The sequence below is a fragment of the Rhinolophus hipposideros genome, assembly GCF_964194185.1.
Source record: "Rhinolophus hipposideros genome assembly, chromosome: 13".
In the NCBI taxonomy this organism is placed as follows: Eukaryota; Metazoa; Chordata; class Mammalia; order Chiroptera; family Rhinolophidae; genus Rhinolophus; species Rhinolophus hipposideros.
In genome coordinates this window covers 59274789-59280790 of record NC_138059.1, presented here as the reverse complement: position 1 = coordinate 59280790, position 6002 = coordinate 59274789, and positions in this window count along the sequence as shown.

Genomic DNA, 6002 nt, shown 5'->3' with positions numbered 1-6002 from the left:
AGAAATAACCTCCCCTCTCCCCGCCCCCAATCCAGCCAAACCATCCTTGTTGAAGACTCTTTTTAAATCCTATTTTTAGTCTATCGTAAAGTCTCCCTCTGAGTCTCAGGAGTATTGTGTGTGTGTGTGTGTGTGTGTGTGTACGCGTGCTCACATATACATATATTTCCCTTTCTGCCGTCTTAGCTCCTTCACAGTGCACACCTCCTGAAAGCAGAGTCTGTGTCCTGAACTTTTGGTCTCCCACAATGCCTAGCACACTAGGTCCTCAACAAGTAAATACTTGTGACTCTTTGTGAATGAACTTGTTCCCATGGAAAATAATTTGCAAGCTATCATACATTTATTTGGCTACATGGTAATACATTTCTCAATCTGTGCTTCCCTCTACCACCCCTCACCATCCCATATACCCTTATAAACTCTGAAATTTAGGAATTCCTTGAGGACAACCAAGCAGTTAGAAGAGAGGGAGGATTTTTTGAGCCATTTCTGATAGACAGTATTTAGGCATCTGTTCTCTTTAGTCCTCCAGAGCTGCTGCTAGAGAAGTGGAAACAGAGAGAGTGATCGGGCAAGATGTTAGAGGAGATTATGAATGATTTTGTGTATAGAAAGGTAAATACAATAATCTGAAGATACTGAGGTAAACTATAAACAGCAAGGCCAAGCGGAACATAGAAATTGAAAAGGATTAACAGCTAAAAGGACTTGATAGAAGTATGGCAGGTTTTGTTTCTGTCCCTAAGCATGAAAATTCTTCGTTAAATGCTATTGTCAAAAGTGCTGTTTCTGGCCAATTTCATGCTTCTCACCACTAGAAAAAGGTAGCGACACTGGTCTGTACTGCCAGGGCTCTTTCCAACCCGTTTGTTTTGAAATATTAAAGATTTTATTGTCTCTGAAGTTCCCTAATAACGTTTAATCCTGACTGTATCATCCATCACTCATGCTGCTGTGTCATCCATTCTGCCCATGAACACTGGCTTCTAGCTTCTAATTGCTCCCAAAGATTCTCACCGTGCTTCACTCATGATGACCAGAAATGCAAGAAAATGGGAACCATCATTTATTTTTAACTAAGATTAACTTTTCCATTTTTTCAACCATGCATTTTTTTTTTAAGTCTTTACACTGAAATCACTTTATTCCAAGAATGGACTCTCTTTCAAAGATGACAACACCCCTGCCTTCCACACATCACACCTGCAGGAAAGCTAGGCAAGAGGTCTGAGGGCAAGCGAGAAGAACAGTCCCATTTGGGCACAGAATGTCTGCCCCTCTGTCCTTCGTCTCACTTGGCTTAACACTGACCCAAGGCAGCCTGACATTGCTACGTCAGTGGAGACCAGAAGGCATGGATTAGAACTGCCTGTTTTTCCATTTTTTAATTAAACTTTTTAAAAAAATTTAAATACGTTTGGTATACGATCTTATATTGGTTATAGTAGTTTCAGGTGTATGATAAAGTGATTTGACATTTTTATACCTTACAATGTGACCACCCCACTAATTCTAGTAACCGTCTGTCACCATGTAAACTTAACACAGTATTATTGACTATATTCCCCCTTCCCTTTTAATCCTTCTCACCCCGTCTTCTGGTAAACCATTCCTTTGGTTGCTTTCTATGAATCTGTTTTTGTTTTGCTTTTAGATTCATGTAAGTGAAACCATATGGTATTTGTTTTTCTCTTCCTGACTTATTTCACTTAGCATGATACCCTTTAGATCCATCCGTGTTGTTACAGATGGCAAGATTTCACCTTTTTATTACTGCATAAAAGGCAACCTACTGAATGGGAGAATATATTTGCTAATGATGTATCTGGTAAGGGGTTGATACCCAAAATATATAAAAAGCTCGTACAACTCAGCAACAGAAAAACAATCCAATTAAAAAATGGGCAGACGATCTGAACAGACACTTCTCCCAAGAACGTATACAAACGGCCAATAGATATATGAAAAAATGCTCAACTTCCCTAAAAGGGGAACTTTCCCTAATTAGGGAAATGCAAATCAAAACCACAATGATTTACCACTTCACACCTGCTAGAATAGCTATTATCAACAAAACAAGTAATAGCAACTATTGGAAAGGTTGTAGAGAAAAAGAAACCCTTATACACTGCTGGTGAGAATGTAAACTGATACAGCCACTGTGGAAAACAGTATGGTGTTTCCTCAAAAAACTGAGAATAGGTATACCCTACAACCCAGCAATTCCACTCCTGACTATTTATCCAGAGAAAATGAAAACACCGCTTCTAAAAGATACACACACCCCTATGTTATAGTAGCCAAGACATGGAAACACCCTAGGTGTCCATTGACAGACGAATGGATAAAGAAGATTGTGTGTGTGTGTGTGTGTGTGTGTGTGTGTGTGTGTGTGTGTGTATGTATTGCCCCCACACCGCCTTGGCATGCTGTAACCCAGAAGTGGCACTGTCGTTGGAAGATGGGTAAGAGCCAATACATGGGCCCACATACGTCGAATCAGTCGGTGGGTTGGCAGGCAGAAAAGTGGACAGCAGGTTCCAGGTCGTGTGACTCCAGCCTCCAGTGAGACTATAGTGGTATGACTCCCCTACCTATGGCTCCGTGGGTGTTCCTTGTTGGCCTTACCATATCCTGTGTTCTTATGTGGGGAGCTGGAGCTGAGACCCCGCAGGCCGCCCTGCATGACAAATGTCGCAGTGAGTAGGGTCTTCCTCACAATAAATGCAGCAAGCAGGGTCTCTGGCACGACAGCAGTGAGAGAACATGTGGATTAGAAGGAAAAGGAAGAAAGAACGAAAGAGGAAGGACTGTGTTAGTGTGGGGATTTCTAAATGGAAGAGACAACTAATGTGGATCCTTCCCAGCCTATGGCTGATTTCTGAGTCTAAGATTTTTGGAGAACAATTGTGAAAGTTCTTACCTCCAGCATTGCCCTTTCTCTTACCTATGTGGAACATCTCAAATGGAAGGGGAATGTTGGACTTAAAGGATGGCCCCTATCACTCATTTCTATATAGCCAGACAGTTCTGAGTGCTCACAAGTTTACGTACCTTGTGGCCGTTGACTGTCTCCATATCCACACTGCAGAGTAGGAAAATTCTCAATACCCTGACAGGTGAGTTTCCATGGTTATGATGGGGTTAGGCTGGTCCTGTAGTTTCTAACAGCAGTTGTCATGCAGGGACTCAGCTCCTGCTCCCCACACAAGAACACAGGATATGGTGAGGCCGAAAAGGATCATCAACGGAGCCATAAATAGGGGAGTCATACCACCATATTCTCGCTGGTGGCTGGTCGAGACTCAAAAGCAAACATCCACCAGTACCCCAACAAGGGGTCTTCCTGCACCCCAGTCTTGCTGGCGGCCAGCCCGAGACACAGGAAGTAGGATCAACATGATCCTCAATCCACAATCCGCTTGCTAACAGCACTTGCTAGCCATAATTGGCCGCCCGCTTCTTTGCCAACCAACCAATCAACCCCCTAGGGTAGCCATGGTAGCTATATCAGTGGCTGGTGGCTAACCTGTAACAGCTGATGACCATCTGATCACAGCTGACGGCCATCTACTACCTGAGCCAGCACCTTTCCACATGAGGCTGAGAGCCTGGAAACTGCTCTCTGGGACTCTGTCCCCACAAGTGATAACTCATGCTGAAGTATTCAGGCCCGATACCTGGCACGTAGAAGGCCCTCAGTAAGTGCCCCTTCCTTCATTGCCCCTCCTGCCTCCTCAGTAATGGAACAGCTGTACATATGAGTACATGCTGAGTCTTTCTGCCTTACCTATCAGAATAGCAAGAAAAAAAATACCACTTTTCTCCTGTGGGAAGAATTAAGAGAAAAGGGTCTTTTGCTGCTTAGAAACAGGAACTTTGTTATGTTTTAAGCATGCAATTTTATTCCACTTAACAAATTTCTTTCTAAAATAAATTGTTTTTAGACCACATAACATTTTCATTCTAATCGTGGTTTAAAATGAACCGAAGTATTTTTCAGGAATGAATCATGAACACTAGATGTCAGGAGAGAACCAGCTAACCTTAGTGTTTAACAGATTGTGTTTACATTCAACCATTTAGAACAGTAGTTTTAAGAAGTTGCCAGAAACTTAAAGAACATCTAATAGTACAATTACTATATTTATTTAAATATTATTGGTTTATTGAATCATTATGTTGTACACCTGAAGCTAATATAATGTTATATGTCAATTATATCTCAATTAAGAAATACTAATGGTTGGATAAACATAGATTTCTACCTCCTACTAGATTTTTTCTACTCTGATCTGTGAGGAGGACCTGAAGGACTTTATAAAAAGAAAGGACACAAACAATTTTAAGCATCTATTAAAGGGCCAGGTAGTTTTAGGTACCTAAATTTGTAAACTGCCTACAAAATTTCCCTGCTGCCTAACTGGGCAACTTCTAGGCCAGGGGAGTCTTTTTCTGGCAGGGTAACGAACCAGAGCCTGGCAGAATGAGAGATGCTTCTAGGGAAGTGCCGGGAAGGCTCTTTATCAAGAAGTAGTCCTTGAACATCTGTCAGGAAGATACAGGTAGGAGAAGCACCTTAAACAAACTTGGACCTGGATTGGTTTTTTTTTTTTTTTTTTTTTTTTTTTTTTCCCCTATTAACTTTTTCAACAGAATGTAATCTAAATCTTGTCAGGGTTTCCCTTTCGAATTTAAGGAAAAGCCCTGACTCATGAGTTTTTCTATCGAATGTGTTCCTTTAATAGGGTTTTCTATTGCACGTGCTCCTTGAATAAATTTAGCACGCGTTTGGGCTTCCAGTTCTCTGACACTGATTATAACTTCTCAGAAACCTAATTCAGAGGCAGTCTGTTGTGGAATGCAGATAGTTTTCAGAAACGGACGGCACCACTTGAACATGTTTGGCTGTAGTTCAGGACTCAGACGCCCGGCTCGTTGGCAGGGCCTGTGTGAAAACGGCCGTGAGCTTCAGGGCACACGCAGTTCTCTCCCTCTCCCCTCCCGGTCCTTTGTCTGCACCTGTGCACAAACCATCGGATGTAATTTTATTTACTTGCTCACGTCATTATTTCCTGCCTCCCCACTAGAACATAATTTCCACGAAGGCAGAGACTTTGTTTTGTCCTGTGTCACGGCCTGCGTGTGGCCTGGTGTGGCCGGTGCCGCTCAGGGAAGGAATGAGGAGCTTGCAGGCTCAGAGCTAAGTCAGCAGCTCCCGAGGGGGCTGAACCCGCGTGTACAATGGACGCGTGCTGTACTTGAGGGATGACTTACAGCATTTAAAATGGAAGTTCAGACTACACGTAAGTTTTGTTTAATGCACCGACTTTAGAACTTAATCCCCTGAGTAGGACTGGACTCCACTATAGAAAATGGTGCCCATGAGGCCACTTTCATAAAATAAATAACAAAAACCTGGCAACCCGAAGGCCTTGACAGCCTCAGACCACAATTCATAAGTAAGTGCTGGTGTCGTTGACTTCTAACATCGAATATACCGAAAAAAATGTACCGGGCTCACAGTCTTGATTTGAATAATTCAACCCAAATAACATGAGGCTCTCTTGCTTCCATTTCTAAACACTTGTCAGCCCAGCATCATACACAGGGCAGGAAGAAAGCATAAATCTAACTCCGAAAAGCACTGAAGAATAAAATAAGTATTTTTCATCTTTCTTTCTTTCTTTTTTTAAAAGTTTTTTATTGGGGGAGGGGAACAGGACTTTATTGGGGAACAGTGTGTACTTCCAGGACTTTTTTTCCAAGTCAAGTTGTTGTCCTTTCAGTCTTAGTTGTGGAGGGCGCAGCTCAGCTCCAGGTCCAGTTGCCATTGCTAGTTGCAGGGGGCACAGCGCTCCAACCAACTGAGCCATCCAGGAGCTCAGTGGCAGCTCAGCTCAAGGTGCCGCTTTCAATCTTAGTTGCAGGGGGCGCTGCCCACCATCCCTTGTGGGATTCGAGGAGTTGAACTGACAACCTTGTGGTTGGGAGCCCAC